This window comes from Centropristis striata, chromosome 22, assembly GCF_030273125.1.
Source record: "Centropristis striata isolate RG_2023a ecotype Rhode Island chromosome 22, C.striata_1.0, whole genome shotgun sequence".
In the NCBI taxonomy this organism is placed as follows: domain Eukaryota; kingdom Metazoa; phylum Chordata; class Actinopteri; order Perciformes; family Serranidae; genus Centropristis; species Centropristis striata.
In genome coordinates, this window is record NC_081538.1 from 12,511,982 (window position 1) to 12,528,048 (window position 16,067).

General features: G+C 43.5%; 19 non-coding genes across 19 annotated transcripts; 10 read left to right on the forward strand and 9 right to left on the reverse strand.

Annotated features, from left to right (window-relative positions):
* The first annotated feature begins 577 nt into the window (after positions 1-577).
* Positions 578-648, forward strand: trnag-gcc (transfer RNA glycine (anticodon GCC)). Its single transcript has one exon. It is a non-coding gene; the product is annotated as a tRNA-Gly (tRNA).
* Positions 649-848: 200 nt separating this feature from the next.
* trnam-cau (transfer RNA methionine (anticodon CAU)) lies at positions 849-921 on the forward strand. Its single transcript has one exon. It is a non-coding gene; the product is annotated as a tRNA-Met (tRNA).
* A 213-nt stretch (positions 922-1,134) lies between these two features.
* On the reverse strand, positions 1,135-1,217 carry trnal-aag (transfer RNA leucine (anticodon AAG)). The gene has a single exon. It is a non-coding gene; the product is annotated as a tRNA-Leu (tRNA).
* A 2,502-nt stretch (positions 1,218-3,719) lies between these two features.
* trnag-gcc (transfer RNA glycine (anticodon GCC)) lies at positions 3,720-3,790 on the forward strand. The gene has a single exon. It is a non-coding gene; the product is annotated as a tRNA-Gly (tRNA).
* A 200-nt stretch (positions 3,791-3,990) lies between these two features.
* On the forward strand, positions 3,991-4,063 carry trnam-cau (transfer RNA methionine (anticodon CAU)). Its single transcript has one exon. It is a non-coding gene; the product is annotated as a tRNA-Met (tRNA).
* A 213-nt stretch (positions 4,064-4,276) lies between these two features.
* trnal-aag (transfer RNA leucine (anticodon AAG)) lies at positions 4,277-4,359 on the reverse strand. The gene has a single exon. It is a non-coding gene; the product is annotated as a tRNA-Leu (tRNA).
* A 448-nt stretch (positions 4,360-4,807) lies between these two features.
* Positions 4,808-4,912, reverse strand: trnay-gua (transfer RNA tyrosine (anticodon GUA)). The gene is made up of 2 exons: positions 4,876-4,912; positions 4,808-4,843 (listed from the first exon to the last, which is right to left on the reverse strand). It is a non-coding gene; the product is annotated as a tRNA-Tyr (tRNA).
* A 2,003-nt stretch (positions 4,913-6,915) lies between these two features.
* Positions 6,916-6,986, forward strand: trnag-gcc (transfer RNA glycine (anticodon GCC)). The gene has a single exon. It is a non-coding gene; the product is annotated as a tRNA-Gly (tRNA).
* Positions 6,987-7,186: 200 nt separating this feature from the next.
* trnam-cau (transfer RNA methionine (anticodon CAU)) lies at positions 7,187-7,259 on the forward strand. The gene has a single exon. It is a non-coding gene; the product is annotated as a tRNA-Met (tRNA).
* A 213-nt stretch (positions 7,260-7,472) lies between these two features.
* Positions 7,473-7,555, reverse strand: trnal-aag (transfer RNA leucine (anticodon AAG)). Its single transcript has one exon. It is a non-coding gene; the product is annotated as a tRNA-Leu (tRNA).
* A 448-nt stretch (positions 7,556-8,003) lies between these two features.
* On the reverse strand, positions 8,004-8,108 carry trnay-gua (transfer RNA tyrosine (anticodon GUA)). Its single transcript has 2 exons — positions 8,072-8,108; positions 8,004-8,039 (listed from the first exon to the last, which is right to left on the reverse strand). It is a non-coding gene; the product is annotated as a tRNA-Tyr (tRNA).
* A 2,240-nt stretch (positions 8,109-10,348) lies between these two features.
* On the forward strand, positions 10,349-10,419 carry trnag-gcc (transfer RNA glycine (anticodon GCC)). The gene has a single exon. It is a non-coding gene; the product is annotated as a tRNA-Gly (tRNA).
* A 200-nt stretch (positions 10,420-10,619) lies between these two features.
* On the forward strand, positions 10,620-10,692 carry trnam-cau (transfer RNA methionine (anticodon CAU)). The gene has a single exon. It is a non-coding gene; the product is annotated as a tRNA-Met (tRNA).
* Positions 10,693-10,905: 213 nt separating this feature from the next.
* Positions 10,906-10,988, reverse strand: trnal-aag (transfer RNA leucine (anticodon AAG)). Its single transcript has one exon. It is a non-coding gene; the product is annotated as a tRNA-Leu (tRNA).
* A 448-nt stretch (positions 10,989-11,436) lies between these two features.
* trnay-gua (transfer RNA tyrosine (anticodon GUA)) lies at positions 11,437-11,547 on the reverse strand. The gene is made up of 2 exons: positions 11,511-11,547; positions 11,437-11,472 (listed from the first exon to the last, which is right to left on the reverse strand). It is a non-coding gene; the product is annotated as a tRNA-Tyr (tRNA).
* Positions 11,548-13,550: 2,003 nt separating this feature from the next.
* Positions 13,551-13,621, forward strand: trnag-gcc (transfer RNA glycine (anticodon GCC)). Its single transcript has one exon. It is a non-coding gene; the product is annotated as a tRNA-Gly (tRNA).
* A 200-nt stretch (positions 13,622-13,821) lies between these two features.
* On the forward strand, positions 13,822-13,894 carry trnam-cau (transfer RNA methionine (anticodon CAU)). The gene has a single exon. It is a non-coding gene; the product is annotated as a tRNA-Met (tRNA).
* Positions 13,895-14,107: 213 nt separating this feature from the next.
* trnal-aag (transfer RNA leucine (anticodon AAG)) lies at positions 14,108-14,190 on the reverse strand. The gene has a single exon. It is a non-coding gene; the product is annotated as a tRNA-Leu (tRNA).
* A 448-nt stretch (positions 14,191-14,638) lies between these two features.
* On the reverse strand, positions 14,639-14,749 carry trnay-gua (transfer RNA tyrosine (anticodon GUA)). The gene is made up of 2 exons: positions 14,713-14,749; positions 14,639-14,674 (listed from the first exon to the last, which is right to left on the reverse strand). It is a non-coding gene; the product is annotated as a tRNA-Tyr (tRNA).
* Between the last annotated feature and the right edge of the window lie 1,318 nt (positions 14,750-16,067).

Consider the following 16,067-nt stretch of genomic DNA (forward strand, 5'->3'; position numbering starts at 1 on the left):
ATCTGTCATGCTGCGTCATATGTCATGATGAGCACTGTTGACTTGAACTGCAGCAACATGAGATCAAATCTCAGGGAAGCTCAATTTATGAAGAGCCCTCACTGGTGTCTGAACAACTATGCATAGTACAGTCGTGCACGCTACGCCATTTGCAGCTAGCTATGGAGGAATACGATTCAAGTCATTTTCATTGGGTTGGATTTGTAACTATTTAAAAAGTTCCATTCATATTTTGTGGTATTTCTACAATAATCCTGCTTCCTCTGACATGTGGGAACTTTGTTTCATCCACCAGCAGGGAGCCACGGCAACTGGCACAAATGACGTCGATTGTAAACACCCTGTCCCTTGTTAAAATAAAGCAAGCAGCTCCTGTCAATTTTGGATTCCCTCAAACTCGGGCCGCGGCGGTGAGAACGCCGAATCCTAGCCACTAGACCATCGGGGAGTCACTCAATAGCAAGAGTCAATAGCAAGCTGCTAACGGTCGTGGTGATGCATTTGCAGTATGCTAGTGTTGGGGGTTTACTGTAATTTGGGACACCTGGGTGTACTAGGACTTTCACTTGCCATGAGAGCATTGGTGGTTCAGTGGCAGAATTCTCGCCTGCCACGCGGGAGACCCGGGTCCGATTCCCGGCCAATGCAAAAGATCGTCAATCTTGTTTATAATCAGTGGTTACAGAAGTACCAGAATGCAATGAGCCATTAATTGGGTTTTGCCTAGTGAATAGGATACATGAATGGGCCATGTGGCTGCTGGTTGTTGTTTGAAGCTTCAGCACTCCCTTTTGTTCATGTTCATCAACACATCTCCGTTTGACCAATGCAGTCTCACTTCCTTTTGAGCCTCGTTGGCGCAGTAGGCAGCGCGTCAGTCTCATAATCTGAAGGTCGTGAGTTCAAGTCTCACACGGGGCATGAGCTTTTTTCCCTTTGTGTGTGGGATAAGTCCATTTTCAGTCAAACACTCAACTGTTTGACAGGGTGCTCTTATCCTGGGAGCCTGGTTTCCTGTCTCCTCCTTCTAGTAAATAGAGACTTGAAAAGCTGCCCGTTGTTTGGGATAACCATACAGATAATTAAATTCTAAATATAATGAAACAGCCAAGAGTTCCAGTGAAAAACAAAGGCTGTCAGAAGTGGGATTCAAACCCACGCCTCCCGTGGAGACTGCGACCTTAACGCAACGCCTTGGACCGCTCGGCCTTCCTGACTGAAAACAGCCCATATTTCTTAAAAATTTTGAAAAAACATCATAATATAGCGTAGTGTCACTGTTAACTAAGTAGTTCTCATCATGGATGGATTACAAAGACAGACAGAGTGACACAAAACAACAACAAAAAGAGGCGAACAGGCATTAAACACCCATATAGCCACACGAAAAAACAACTATATAAAGACCAAAACAATTACAAAGTGAAACAACAAAACTACAAAAGATGCAAATCAACAACAAATTGAGGCCAGCAGGCAATATACTATAAACTCTGTGAGGTGGTGGGTCGCTTTTCATGCCTTTGCCGAGGGAGCTACTGTTTCAAGCTGAAGCAAATTGAGCTAGCAACAGGATATACTGTATTAGGAATGCACAGTTAGTTTGGTCTTCTCTATTTTAATCTACTATTTGTTGAACAGTCAGTATGTACGTTTAAAAGCCACTCCTTCGAGCCGGATTTGAACCAGCGACCTAAGGATTTCCATGATTAACACTACGTGCGGTTTTCCCTCTACAGAAACATTTTTACCAGGGGAAACCCAGGTCCGATTCCCGGCCAATGCCAAAGATCATCAATGTGGTTTATAATCAGTGGTTACACAACTCCCAGAGTGCAATGGACCTTTAATTGGGTTTTGCCTAGTGAATAGGATACATGAATGGGCCATTGGGCTGCTGGTTGTTGTTTGAAGCTTCAGCTCTCACTTTTGTTTGTGTTGATCAATTAAGTGTTGCTGCATTTTGTGCCTCGTTTGTGCAGTAGGCAGTGCTTCAGTCTCATAATCTGAAGGTTGGGAGTTTAAGCCTGACATGGATCCTGGGCTTTTTTCCCTTTGTGTGTGGGATAAGTCAATTTTCAGTCAAACACTCAACTGTTTGACAGGGTGCTCTTATCCTGAGAGCCTGGTTTCCTGTCTCCTTCTTGTAGTAAATACATGAAAAGAACATCAGAAGATGCTTCAGTTGGTGAGATGTGAAACGTCAGACACCACACCACACCACACCACACCAAAGGACCATGTCAGATCTATTGGACCTTTGCGCTTGGTTGTGATTTGGGAGACCTTGGTGTACTAGGACTTTTTACTGTCATGTCAGCATTGGTGGTTCAGTGGTAGAATTCTCGCCGCAGACACGGGTTCTATTCCCGGCCAATGCAACAGATCTTCATTGTTGTTTGAAATCAGTCATGGCACAACTACCAGAGTACAATGGGCCTTTAATGGGGTTATTCCTGGTCAACACATCTCCCTTACACCAATGACGTGTAGCTGCATTTTGTGCCTTGTTGGTGCATAGGTTTAGGTGCATCAGTTTCTGAAGGTCGTGGTCCATCCCACTGGTTTCACAGACTTGCAAAAGATTTTGTGGAGATTGTTCCATTCACAGTCCTTGTGGCTCTAATGCATCACTGTTCTAGAATGTTATGTCACAGGCTGCAGTTGCTGAAAACACACCCAGACACATCGTAAGAGGTGAAAGGCAGTGGGGCTGGACAGTTTCTCTTTATTGATAACCAAGTCCTACAAGGATAAGGAGACAAGCTGTATAATGGGACAAGAGTTAACATTAGGAAGGTCCAAATCACTGGCAAGGTTTCCAAGGTAAGTATATTTTCCTAAATTGCTTTAAGAAGGAATATTTGTAAATAGTGTGAACTAATCCATACTTGAAAAGAAATGTAACCAAGTTTCTTGTGTTTGGCTAGTGTTTGGAGAGAACATCTTTTATTTCTCTGCAGTTTTCTTTTTGAGATTGGTGTTTAATGCATACACATGTATATTTACATGATTCTTGTCAAGGTTATCATCTTCTTTGTTGCTCTTGGTTGGGAAGTACAGTACAGAATGTGCACTTGTATTTATGGCCAACGCAGTGCCTCACTCGATGACACTGCATTACGGGTAAAGTTGAGCATTGATCTGTCATGCTGCGTCATATGTCATGATGAGCACTGTTGACTTGAACTGCAGCAACATGAGATCAAATCTCAGGGAAGCTCAATTTATGAAGAGCCCTCACTGGTGTCTGAACAACTATGCATAGTACAGTCGTGCACGCTATGCCATTTGCAGCTAGCTATGGAGGAATACGATTCAAGTCATTTTCATTGGGTTGGATTTGTAACTATTTAAAAAGTTCCATTCATATTTTGTGGTATTTCTACAATAATCCTGCTTCCTCTGACATGTGGGAACTTTGTTTCATCCACCAGCAGGGAGCCACGGCAACTGGCACAAATGACGTCGATTGTAAACACCCTGTCCCTTGTTAAAATAAAGCAAGCAGCTCCTGTCAATTTTGGATTCCCTCAAACTCGGGCCGCGGCGGTGAGAACGCCGAATCCTAGCCACTAGACCATCGGGGAGTCACTCAATAGCAAGAGTCAATAGCAAGCTGCTAACGGTCGTGGTGATGCATTTGCAGTATGCTAGTGTTGGGGGTTTACTGTAATTTGGGACACCTGGGTGTACTAGGACTTTCACTTGCCATGAGAGCATTGGTGGTTCAGTGGTAGAATTCTCGCCTGCCACGCGGGAGTCCCGGGTCCGATTCCCGGCCAATGCAAAAGATCGTCAATCTTGTTTATAATCAGTGGTTACACAAGTACCAGAATGCAATGAGCCATTAATTGGGTTTTGCCTAGTGAATAGGATACATGAATGGGCCATGTGGCTGCTGGTTGTTGTTTGAAGCTTCAGCACTCCCTTTTGTTCATGTTCATCAACACATCTCCGTTTGACCAATGCAGTCTCACTTCCTTTTGAGCCTCGTTGGCGCAGTAGGCAGCGCGTCAGTCTCATAATCTGAAGGTCGTGAGTTCAAGCCTCACACGGGGCATGAGCTTTTTTCCCTTTGTGTGTGCGATAAGTCCATTTTCAGTCAAACACTCAACTGTTTGACAGGGTGCTCTTATCCTGGGAGCCTGGTTTCCTGTCTCCTCCTTCTAGTAAATAGAGACTTGAAAAGCTGCCCGTTGTTTGGGATAACCACACAGATAATTAAATTCTAAATATAATGAAACAGCCAAGAGTTCCAGTGAAAAACAAAGGCTGTCAGAAGTGGGATTCAAACCCACGCCTCCCGTGGAGACTGCGACCTTAACGCAACGCCTTGGACCGCTCGGCCTTCCTGACTGAAAACAGCCCATATTTCTTAAAAATTTTGAAAAAACATCATAATATAGCGTAGTGTCACTGTTAACTAAGTAGTTCTCATCATGGATGGATTACAAAGACAGACAGAGTGACACAAAACAACAACAAAAAGAGGCGAACAGGCATTAAACACCCATATAGCCACACGAAAAAACAACTATATAAAGACCAAAACAATTACAAAGTGAAACAACAAAACTACAAAAGATGCAAATCAACAACAAATTGAGGCCAGCAGGCAATATACTATAAACTCTGTGAGGTGGTGGGTCGCTTTTCATGCCTTTGCCGAGGGAGCTACTGTTTCAAGCTGAAGCAAATTGAGCTAGCAACAGGATATACTGTATTAGGAATGCACAGTTAGTTTGGTCTTCTCTATTTTAATCTACTATTTGTTGAACAGTCAGTATGTACGTTTAAAAGCCACTCCTTCGAGCCGGATTTGAACCAGCGACCTAAGGATTTCCATGATTAACACTACGTGCGGTTTTCCCTCTACAGTCCTCCGCTCTACCAACTGAGCTATCGAAGGGGGACGAGGGGGGACCAGCCACTAGCAGGCACATTTTTACCAGGGGAAACCCAGGTCCGATTCCCGGCCAATGCCAAAGATCATCAATGTGGTTTATAATCAGTGGTTACACAACTCCCAGAGTGCAATGGACCTTTAATTGGGTTTTGCCTAGTGAATAGGATACATGAATGGGCCATTGGGCTGCTGGTTGTTGTTTGAAGCTTCAGCTCTCACTTTTGTTTGTGTTGATCAATTAAGTGTTGCTGCATTTTGTGCCTCGTTTGTGCAGTAGGCAGTGCTTCAGTCTCATAATCTGAAGGTTGGGAGTTTAAGCCTGACATGGATCCTGGGCTTTTTTCCCTTTGTGTGTGGGATAAGTCAATTTTCAGTCAAACACTCAACTGTTTGACAGGGTGCTCTTATCCTGAGAGCCTGGTTTCCTGTCTCCTTCTTGTAGTAAATACATGAAAAGAACATCAGAAGATGCTTCAGTTGGTGAGATGTGAAACGTCAGACACCACACCACACCACACCAAAGGACCATGTCAGATCTATTGGACCTTTGCGCTTGGTTGTGATTTGGGAGACCTTGGTGTACTAGGACTTTTCACTGTCATGTCAGCATTGGTGGTTCAGTGGTAGAATTCTCGCCGCAGACACGGGTTCCATTCCCGGCCAATGCAACAGATCTTCATTGTTGTTTGAAATCAGTCATGGCACAACTACCAGAGTACAATGGGCCTTTAATGGGGTTATTCCTGGTCAACATATCTCCCTTACACCAATGACGTGTAGCTGCATTTTGTGCCTTGTTGGTGCATAGGTTTAGGTGCATCAGTTTCTGAAGGTCGTGGTCCATCCCACTGGTTTCACAGACTTGCAAAAGATTTTGTGGAGATTGTTCCATTCACAGTCCTTGTGGCTCTAATGCATCACTGTTCTAGAATGTTATGTCACAGGCTGCAGTTGCTGAAAACACACCCAGACACATCGTAAGAGGTGAAAGGCAGTGGGGCTGGACAGTTTCTCTTTATTGATAACCAAGTCCTACAAGGATAAGGAGACAAGCTGTATAATGGGACAAGAGTTAACATTAGGAAGGTCCAAATCACTGGCAAGGTTTCCAAGGTAAGTATATTTTCCTAAATTGCTTTAAGAAGGAATATTTGTAAATAGTGTGAACTAATCCATACTTGAAAAGAAATGTAACCAAGTTTCTTGTGTTTGGCTAGTGTTTGGAGAGAACATCTTTTATTTCTCTGCAGTTTTCTTTTTGAGATTGGTGTTTAATGCATACACATGTATATTTACATGATTCTTGTCAAGGTTATCATCTTCTTTGTTGCTCTTGGTTGGGAAGTACAGTACAGAATGTGCACTTGTATGTATGGCCAACGCAGTGCCTCACTCGATGACACTGCATTGCGGGTAAAGTTGAGCATTGATCTGTCATGCTGCGTCATATGTCATGATGAGCACTGTTGACTTGAACTGCAGCAACATGAGATCAAATCTCAGGGAAGCTCAATTTATGAAGAGCCCTCACTGGTGTCTGAACAACTATGCATAGTACAGTCGTGCACGCTATGCCATTTGCAGCTAGCTATGGAGGAATACGATTCAAGTCATTTTCATTGGGTTGGATTTGTAACTATTTAAAAAGTTCCATTCATATTTTGTGGTATTTCTACAATAATCCTGCTTCCTCTGACATGTGGGAACTTTGTTTCATCCACCAGCAGGGAGCCACGGCAACTGGCACAAATGACGTCGATTGTAAACACCCTGTCCCTTGTTAAAATAAAGCAAGCAGCTCCTGTCAATTTTGGATTCCCTCAAACTCGGGCCGCGGCGGTGAGAACGCCGAATCCTAGCCACTAGACCATCGGGGAGTCACTCAATAGCAAGAGTCAATAGCAAGCTGCTAACGGTCGTGGTGATGCATTTGCAGTATGCTAGTGTTGGGGGTTTACTGTAATTTGGGACACCTGGGTGTACTAGGACTTTCACTTGCCATGAGAGCATTGGTGGTTCAGTGGTAGAATTCTCGCCTGCCACGCGGGAGTCCCGGGTCCGATTCCCGGCCAATGCAAAAGATCGTCAATCTTGTTTATAATCAGTGGTTACACAAGTACCAGAATGCAATGAGCCATTAATTGGGTTTTGCCTAGTGAATAGGATACATGAATGGGCCATGTGGCTGCTGGTTGTTGTTTGAAGCTTCAGCACTCCCTTTTGTTCATGTTCATCAACACATCTCCGTTTGACCAATGCAGTCTCACTTCCTTTTGAGCCTCGTTGGCGCAGTAGGCAGCGCGTCAGTCTCATAATCTGAAGGTCGTGAGTTCAAGCCTCACACGGGGCATGAGCTTTTTTCCCTTTGTGTGTGCGATAAGTCCATTTTCAGTCAAACACTCAACTGTTTGACAGGGTGCTCTTATCCTGGGAGCCTGGTTTCCTGTCTCCTCCTTCTAGTAAATAGAGACTTGAAAAGCTGCCCGTTGTTTGGGATAACCACACAGATAATTAAATTCTAAATATAATGAAACAGCCAAGAGTTCCAGTGAAAAACAAAGGCTGTCAGAAGTGGGATTCAAACCCACGCCTCCCGTGGAGACTGCGACCTTAACGCAACGCCTTGGACCGCTCGGCCTTCCTGACTGAAAACAGCCCATATTTCTTAAAAATTTTGAAAAAACATCATAATATAGCGTAGTGTCACTGTTAACTAAGTAGTTCTCATCATGGATGGATTACAAAGACAGACAGAGTGACACAAAACAACAACAAAAAGAGGCGAACAGGCATTAAACACCCATATAGCCACACGAAAAAACAACTATATAAAGACCAAAACAATTACAAAGTGAAACAACAAAACTACAAAAGATGCAAATCAACAACAAATTGAGGCCAGCAGGCAATATACTATAAACTCTGTGAGGTGGTGGGTCGCTTTTCATGCCTTTGCCGAGGGAGCTACTGTTTCAAGCTGAAGCAAATTGAGCTAGCAACAGGATATACTGTATTAGGAATGCACAGTTAGTTTGGTCTTCTCTATTTTAATCTACTATTTGTTGAACAGTCAGTATGTACGTTTAAAAGCCACTCCTTCGAGCCGGATTTGAACCAGCGACCTAAGGATTTCCATGATTAACACTACGTGCGGTTTTCCCTCTACAGTCCTCCGCTCTACCAACTGAGCTATCGAAGGGGGACGAGGGGGGACCAGCCACTAGCAGGCACATTTTTACCAGGGGAAACCCAGGTCCGATTCCCGGCCAATGCCAAAGATCATCAATGTGGTTTATAATCAGTGGTTACACAACTCCCAGAGTGCAATGGACCTTTAATTGGGTTTTGCCTAGTGAATAGGATACATGAATGGGCCATTGGGCTGCTGGTTGTTGTTTGAAGCTTCAGCTCTCACTTTTGTTTGTGTTGATCAATTAAGTGTTGCTGCATTTTGTGCCTCGTTTGTGCAGTAGGCAGTGCTTCAGTCTCATAATCTGAAGGTTGGGAGTTTAAGCCTGACATGGATCCTGGGCTTTTTTCCCTTTGTGTGTGGGATAAGTCAATTTTCAGTCAAACACTCAACTGTTTGACAGGGTGCTCTTATCCTGAGAGCCTGGTTTCCTGTCTCCTTCTTGTAGTAAATACATGAAAAGAACATCAGAAGATGCTTCAGTTGGTGAGATGTGAAACGTCAGACACCACACCACACCACACCAAAGGACCATGTCAGATCTATTGGACCTTTGCGCTTGGTTGTGATTTGGGAGACCTTGGTGTACTAGGACTTTTCACTGTCATGTCAGCATTGGTGGTTCAGTGGTAGAATTCTCGCCGCAGACACGGGTTCCATTCCCGGCCAATGCAACAGATCTTCATTGTTGTTTGAAATCAGTCATGGCACAACTACCAGAGTACAATGGGCCTTTAATGGGGTTATTCCTGGTCAACATATCTCCCTTACACCAATGACGTGTAGCTGCATTTTGTGCCTTGTTGGTGCATAGGTTTAGGTGCATCAGTTTCTGAAGGTCGTGGTCCATCCCACTGGTTTCACAGACTTGCAAAAGATTTTGTGGAGATTGTTCCATTCACAGTCCTTGTGGCTCTAATGCATCACTGTTCTAGAATGTTATGTCACAGGCTGCAGTTGCTGAAAACACACCCAGACACATCGTAAGAGGTGAAAGGCAGTGGGGCTGGACAGTTTCTCTTTATTGATAACCAAGTCCTACAAGGATAAGGAGACAAGCTGTATAATGGGACAAGAGTTAACATTAGGAAGGTCCAAATCACTGGCAAGGTTTCCAAGGTAAGTATATTTTCCTAAATTGCTTTAAGAAGGAATATTTGTAAATAGTGTGAACTAATCCATACTTGAAAAGAAATGTAACCAAGTTTCTTGTGTTTGGCTAGTGTTTGGAGAGAACATCTTTTATTTCTCTGCAGTTTTCTTTTTGAGATTGGTGTTTAATGCATACACATGTATATTTACATGATTCTTGTCAAGGTTATCATCTTCTTTGTTGCTCTTGGTTGGGAAGTACAGTACAGAATGTGCACTTGTATGTATGGCCAACGCAGTGCCTCACTCGATGACACTGCATTGCGGGTAAAGTTGAGCATTGATCTGTCATGCTGCGTCATATGTCATGATGAGCACTGTTGACTTGAACTGCAGCAACATGAGATCAAATCTCAGGGAAGCTCAATTTATGAAGAGCCCTCACTGGTGTCTGAACAACTATGCATAGTACAGTCGTGCACGCTATGCCATTTGCAGCTAGCTATGGAGGAATACGATTCAAGTCATTTTCATTGGGTTGGATTTGTAACTATTTAACATATCATGTACATATCTCTACTGTATATATTTCTATAACTGTATATATCCTATAGCATATTCAATACATACCTGCACTATATTTATACTCTGTGTTCATATGTAAATACCCTGCACTTTACTACTCTGCACTTCTGGTTAGATGCTAAACTACATTTCGTTGTCCTAGTACTTGTACTCTGTTCAATGACAATAAAGTTGAATCTAATCTAATCTAATCTAAAAAAAACTATTTAAAAAGTTCCATTCATATTTTGTGGTATTTCTACAATAATCCTGCTTCCTCTGACATGTGGGAACTTTGTTTCATCCACCAGCAGGGAGCCACGGCAACTGGCACAAATGACGTCGATTGTAAACACCCTGTCCCTTGTTAAAATAAAGCAAGCAGCTCCTGTCAATTTTGGATTCCCTCAAACTCGGGCCGCGGCGGTGAGAACGCCGAATCCTAGCCACTAGACCATCGGGGAGTCACTCAATAGCAAGAGTCACTAGCAAGCTGCTAACGGTCGTGGTGATGCATTTGCAGTATGCTAGTGTTGGGGGTTTACTGTAATTTGGGACACCTGGGTGTACTAGGACTTTCACTTGCCATGAGAGCATTGGTGGTTCAGTGGTAGAATTCTCGCCTGCCACGCGGGAGACCCGGGTCCGATTCCCGGCCAATGCAAAAGATCGTCAATCTTGTTTATAATCAGTGGTTACACAAGTACCAGAATGCAATGAGCCATTAATTGGGTTTTGCCTAGTGAATAGGATACATGAATGGGCCATGTGGCTGCTGGTTGTTGTTTGAAGCTTCAGCACTCCCTTTTGTTCATGTTCATCAACACATCTCCGTTTGACCAATGCAGTCTCACTTCCTTTTGAGCCTCGTTGGCGCAGTAGGCAGAGCGTCAGTCTCATAATCTGAAGGTCGTGAGTTCAAGCCTCACACGGGGCATGAGCTTTTTTCCCTTTGTGTGTGGGATAAGTCCATTTTCAGTCAAACACTCAACTGTTTGACAGGGTGCTCTTATCCTGGGAGCCTGGTTTCCTGTCTCCTCCTTCTAGTAAATAGAGACTTGAAAAGCTGCCCGTTGTTTGGGATAACCATACAGATAATTAAATTCTAAATATAATGAAACAGCCAAGAGTTCCAGTGAAAAACAAAGGCTGTCAGAAGTGGGATTCAAACCCACGCCTCCCGTGGAGACTGCGACCTTAACGCAACGCCTTGGACCGCTCGGCCTTCCTGACTGAAAACAGCCCATATTTCTTAAAAATTTTGAAAAAACATCATAATATAGCGTAGTGTCACTGTTAACTAAGTAGTTCTCATCATGGATGGATTACAAAGACAGACAGAGTGACACAAAACAACAACAAAAAGAGGCGAAAAGGCATTAAACACCCATATAGCCACACGAAAAAACAACTATATAAAGACCAAAACAATTACAAAGTGAAACAACAAAACTACAAAAGACGCAAATCAACAACAAATTGAGGCCAGCAGGCAATATACTATAAACTCTGTGAGGTGGTGGGTCGCTTTTCATGCCTTTGCCGAGGGAGCTACTGTTTCAAGCTGAAGCAAGTTGAGCTAGCAACAGGATATACTGTATTAGGAATGCACAGTTAGTTTGGTCTTCTCTATTTTAATCTACTATTTGTTGAACAGTCAGTATGTACGTTTAAAAGCCACTCCTTCGAGCCGGATTTGAACCAGCGACCTAAGGATTTCCATGATTAACACTACGTGCGGTTTTCCCTCTACCTCTACAGTCCTCCGCTCTACCAACTGAGCTATCGAAGGGGGACGAGGGGGGACCAGCCACTAGCAGGAACATTTTTACCAGGGGAAACCCAGGTCCGATTCCCGGCCAATGCCAAAGATCATCAATGTGGTTTATAATCAGTGGTTACACAACTCCCAGAGTGCAATGGACCTTTAATTGGGTTTTGCCTAGTGAATAGGATACATGAATGGGCCATTGGGCTGCTGGTTGTTGTTTGAAGCTTCAGCTCTCACTTTTGTTTGTGTTGATCAATTAAGTGTTGCTGCATTTTGTGCCTCGTTTGTGCAGTAGGCAGTGCTTCAGTCTCATAATCTGAAGGTTGGGAGTTTAAGCCTGACATGGATCCTGGGCTTTTTTCCCTTTGTGTGTGGGATAAGTCAATTTTCAGTCAAACACTCAACTGTTTGACAGGGTGCTCTTATCCTGAGAGCCTGGTTTCCTGTCTCCTTCTTGTAGTAAATACATGAAAAGAACATCAGAAGATGCTTCAGTTGGTGAGATGTGAAACGTCAGACACCACACCACACCACACCAAAGGACCATGTCAGATCTATTGGACCTTTGCTCTTGGTTGTGATTTGGGAGACCTTGGTGTACTAGGACTTTTTACTGTCATGTCAGCATTGGTGGTTCAGTGGTAGAATTCTCGCCGCAGACACGGGTTCCATTCCCGGCCAATGCAACACATCTTCATTGTTGTTTGAAATCAGTCATGGCACAACTACCAGAGTACAATGGGCCTTTAATGGGGTTATTCCTGGTCAACATATCTCCCTTACACCAATGACGTGTAGCTGCATTTTGTGCCTTGTTGGTGCATAGGTTTAGGTGCATCAGTTTCTGAAGGTCGTGGTCCATCCCACTGGTTTCACAGACTTGCAAAAGATTTTGTGGAGATTGTTCCATTCACAGTCCTTGTGGCTCTAATGCATCACTGTTCTAGAATGTTATGTCACAGGCTGCAGTTGCTGAAAACACACCCAGACACATCGTAAGAGGTGAAAGGCAGTGGGGCTGGACAGTTTCTCTTTATTGATAACCAAGTCCTACAAGGATAAGGAGACAAGCTGTATAATGGGACAAGAGTTAACATTAGGAAGGTCCAAATCACTGGCAAGGTTTCCAAGGTAAGTATATTTTCCTAAATTGCTTTAAGAAGGAATATTTGTAAATAGTGTGAACTAATCCATACTTGAAAAGAAATGTAACCAAGTTTCTTGTGTTTGGCTAGTGTTTGGAGAGAACATCTTTTATTTCTCTGCAGTTTTCTTTTTGAGATTGGTGTTTAATGCATACACATGTATATTTACATGATTCTTGTCAAGGTTATCATCTTCTTTGTTGCTCTTGGTTGGGAAGTACAGTACAGAATGTGCACTTGTATGTATGGCCAACGCAGTGCCTCACTCGATGACACTGCATTGCGGGTAAAGTTGAGCATTGATCTGTCATGCTGCGTCATATGTCATGATGAGCACTGTTGACTTGAACTGCAGCAACATGAGATCAAATCTCAGGGAAGCTCAATTTATGAAGAGCCCTCACTGGTGTCTGAACAACTATGCATAGTACAGTCGTGCACGCTATGCCATTTGCAGCTAGCTATGGAGGAATACGATTCAAGTCATTTTCATTGGGTTGGATTTGTAACTATTTAAAAAGTTCCATTCATATTTTGTGGTATTTCTACAATAATCCTGCTTCCTCTGACATGTGGGAACTTTGTTTCATCCACCAGCAGGGAGCCACGGCAACTGGCACAAATGACGTCGATTGTAAACACCCTGTCCCTTGTTAAAATAAAGCAAGCAGCTCCTGTCAATTTTGGATTCCCTCAAACTCGGGCCGCGGCGGTGAGAACGCCGAATCCTAGCCACTAGACCATCGGGGAGTCACTCAATAGCAAGAGTCAATAGCAAGCTGCTAACGGTCGTGGTGATGCATTTGCAGTATGCTAGTGTTGGGGGTTTACTGTAATTTGGGACACCTGGGTGTACTAGGACTTTCACTTGCCATGAGAGCATTGGTGGTTCAGTGGTAGAATTCTCGCCTGCCACGCGGGAGTCCCGGGTCCGATTCCCGGCCAATGCAAAAGATCGTCAATCTTGTTTATAATCAGTGGTTACACAAGTACCAGAATGCAATGAGCCATTAATTGGGTTTTGCCTAGTGAATAGGATACATGAATGGGCCATGTGGCTGCTGGTTGTTGTTTGAAGCTTCAGCACTCCCTTTTGTTCATGTTCATCAACACATCTCCGTTTGACCAATGCAGTCTCACTTCCTTTTGAGCCTCGTTGGCGCAGTAGGCAGCGCGTCAGTCTCATAATCTGAAGGTCGTGAGTTCAAGCCTCACACGGGGCATGAGCTTTTTTCCCTTTGTGTGTGCGATAAGTCCATTTTCAGTCAAACACTCAACTGTTTGACAGGGTGCTCTTATCCTGGGAGCCTGGTTTCCTGTCTCCTCCTTCTAGTAAATAGAGACTTGAAAAGCTGCCCGTTGTTTGGGATAACCATACAGATAATTAAATTCTAAATATAATGAAACAGCCAAGAGTTCCAGTGAAAAACAAAGGCTGTCAGAAGTGGGATTCAAACCCACGCCTCCCGTGGAGACTGCGACCTTAACGCAACGCCTTGGACCGCTCGGCCTTCCTGACTGAAAACAGCCCATATTTCTTAAAAATTTTGAAAAAACATCATAATATAGCGTAGTGTCACTGTTAACTAAGTAGTTCTCATCATGGATGGATTACAAAGACAGACAGAGTGACACAAAACAATAACAAAAAGAGGCGAAAAGGCATTAAACACCCATATAGCCACACGAAAAAACAACTATATAAAGACCAAAACAATTACAAAGTGAAACAACAAAACTACAAAAGACGCAAATCAACAACAAATTGAGGCCAGCAGGCAATATACTATAAACTCTGTGAGGTGGTGGGTCGCTTTTCATGCCTTTGCCGAGGGAGCTACTGTTTCAAGCTGAAGCAAGTTGAGCTAGCAACAGGATATACTGTATTAGGAATGCACAGTTAGTTTGGTCTTCTCTATTTTAATCTACTATTTGTTGAACAGTCAGTATGTACGTTTAAAAGCCACTCCTTCGAGCCGGATTTGAACCAGCGACCTAAGGATTTCCATGATTAACACTACGTGCGGTTTTCCCTCTACCTCTACAGTCCTCCGCTCTACCAACTGAGCTATCGAAGGGGGACGAGGGGGGACCAGCCACTAGCAGGAACATTTTTACCAGGGGAAACCCAGGTCCGATTCCCGGCCAATGCCAAAGATCATCAATGTGGTTTATAATCAGTGGTTACACAACTCCCAGAGTGCAATGGACCTTTAATTGGGTTTTGCCTAGTGAATAGGATACATGAATGGGCCATTGGGCTGCTGGTTGTTGTTTGAAGCTTCAGCTCTCACTTTTGTTTGTGTTGATCAATTAAGTGTTGCTGCATTTTGTGCCTCGTTTGTGCAGTAGGCAGTGCTTCAGTCTCATAATCTGAAGGTTGGGAGTTTAAGCCTGACATGGATCCTGGGCTTTTTTCCCTTTGTGTGTGGGATAAGTCAATTTTCAGTCAAACACTCAACTGTTTGACAGGGTGCTCTTATCCTGAGAGCCTGGTTTCCTGTCTCCTTCTTGTAGTAAATACATGAAAAGAACATCAGAAGATGCTTCAGTTGGTGAGATGTGAAACGTCAGACACCACACCACACCACACCAAAGGACCATGTCAGATCTATTGGACCTTTGCGCTTGGTTGTGATTTGGGAGACCTTGGTGTACTAGGACTTTTTACTGTCATGTCAGCATTGGTGGTTCAGTGGTAGAATTCTCGCCGCAGACACGGGTTCCATTCCCGGCCAATGCAACAGATCTTCATTGTTGTTTGAAATCAGTCATGGCACAACTACCAGAGTACAATGGGCCTTTAATGGGGTTATTCCTGGTCAACATATCTCCCTTACACCAATGACGTGTAGCTGCATTTTGTGCCTTGTTGGTGCATAGGTTTAGGTGCATCAGTTTCTGAAGGTCGTGGTCCATCCCACTGGTTTCACAGACTTGCAAAAGATTTTGTGGAGATTGTTCCATTCACAGTCCTTGTGGCTCTAATGCATCACTGTTCTAGAATGTTATGTCACAGGCTGCAGTTGCTGAAAACACACCCAGACACATCGTAAGAGGTGAAAGGCAGTGGGGCTGGACAGTTTCTCTTTATTGATAACCAAGTCCTACAAGGATAAGGAGACAAGCTGTGTAATGGGACAAGAGTTAACATTAGGAAGGTCCAAATCACTGGCAAGGTTTCCAAGGTAAGTATATTTTCCTAAATTGCTTTAAGAAGGAATATTTGTAAATAGTGTGAACTAATCCATACTTGAAAAGAAATGTAACCAAGTTTCTTGTGTTTGGCTAGTGTTTGGAGAGAACATCTTTTATTTCTCTGCAGTTTTCTTTTTGAGATTGGTGTTTAATGCATACACATGTATATTTACATGATTCTTGTCAAGGTTATCATCT